The sequence below is a fragment of the Berghia stephanieae genome, chromosome 4, assembly GCF_034508935.2.
Source record: "Berghia stephanieae isolate SIO BIC M18660-M18661 chromosome 4, UCSD_Bste_1.3, whole genome shotgun sequence".
Taxonomy (NCBI): domain Eukaryota; kingdom Metazoa; phylum Mollusca; class Gastropoda; order Nudibranchia; family Aeolidiidae; genus Berghia; species Berghia stephanieae.
Window position 1 is genome coordinate 31,479,608 of NC_088363.1, and position 2,212 is coordinate 31,481,819.

Consider the following 2,212-nt stretch of genomic DNA (forward strand, 5'->3'; position numbering starts at 1 on the left):
ACTACTACTACTACTACTACTACTACTACTACTACTACTACGACTACTACTACTACTAATCTCTCATACTACTTCTACTACTACTACTACTACTAATCTCTAATACTACTTCTACTACTACTAATCAGTGATAAAAAAACTCTGGTCGGGAGCCAAAAATTTCTGTAGCGGGCAACATCCGTCAAATTCCGGTGAGGTCAATTTGTTCCAAGGATAACCCCCCCCCCCCCCCCCCTTTTCCAAACACTTCATCATCATCACTGCCACTAATATTACAACAATCGTGTCGTCACTACTACTACAACCACCACCACCACAACATCATTACCACTGCTACTACAACCACCACCACCACATCATCATCACCGCTACCACTACTACTACAACCACCACCACCACATCATCATCACTTCCACTGCTACTACAACTATCACCACCACCACATCATCACTACAACCACCACCACTACAACATCATCATCATTACTACCACTACTACTACAACTACCAGCCCTACCAGAACCACCACATCATCATTACCACTTCTACTACTGCAACCACCACCACCACATCATCACTACCACTACTACAACCACCACCACCACCACCACATCATCTTTACCACTACTACTACTACAACCACCACCACTACATTATCATCACTACCACGACTACTACTATAACCACCACATCATCATTATCACTACTACTACAACCACCACCACCACCACATCATCACTACCACTACTACTACAACCACCACATCATCATTACCACTACTACTACAACCACCACCGCCACCACCAAATCATCACTATCACTACTACTTCAACCACCCCCACCACATCACCATCACTGCAACTACCACTACTACTACAACCACCACCACATCATCATTACCACTACTACTACAACCACCACCACCACCACATCATCACTACCACTACTACTACAACCACCACCACCACATCATCATTATCACTACTACTACAACCACCACGACCACATCATCACTACCACTACTACTACAACCACCACTACCATATCATCATCACTACCATTTGTACTACAACCACCACCACCACATCATATCACTACCACCACTACTACAAGCACCACCATATCATCATCACTATCATTTGTACTACAACCACCACCACCACATCATCATCATTACCATTGCTACTACGACTACCACCACCACATCATCATCACCACAACTACTACTACTACTACAACAACCACCATTGCAACATCACTACCATTACTACTACAACCACCACATCATCATTACCAGTTCTACTACTACAACCACCACCACCACATCATCACTACCACTCCTACTGCAACCACCACCATCACCACATCATCATTACCACTACTACGACTACAACCACAACCACTACATTATCATCACTACCATGACTACAACTACAACCACCACTACCACATCATCATCACTACCATTTGTACTACAACCACCATCACCACTAACATCAACATCACGACCACAACACTACAACCACGATGCCACCACCACATCATCATCACTACAACTACTACTTCAACCACCACCACCACATAATCATCACTACCACTACTACTTCAACCACCACCATATCATCATCACTACCACTATTACTACAACCACGAACACCACCTCATCCTCACTACCACCAGTATACTACAGGAAACTTTGGGATTGTATTTGGCAATGTGTTTATGTAACATTCCAATTCCTTTCTCTTGTGTGCGGAAATTCCTCTTTCGGCATTGATATTCCTATGAGTGGTGTCTGAAACTCCTGTGAGCCAAATTTAAAGTTGGCGTCTCTGACTACTACTACTACTACTACTACTACTACTACTACTACTACTACTACTACTACTACTACTACTACTAATACTAATACAACTAATACTTCTACTTCTTCTACTAATTCTAACATCTAATACTACTACCACTATCACCACCACATCATCATCATCATCACCATCATCAACATCATCATCACTACTACTACTACTACTACAATCATCACCACCACTCATCATTGCTACTGCAAACGCCACCACGACATCATCATCATCAATACCACTGCTTCTACAGCTATCATCACCACATTAACACTACTGCCACTACCACTACAACCACCATGACATCATCACCACAATTACTACTAAAACCATTATACATCATTACCACCACTGCAA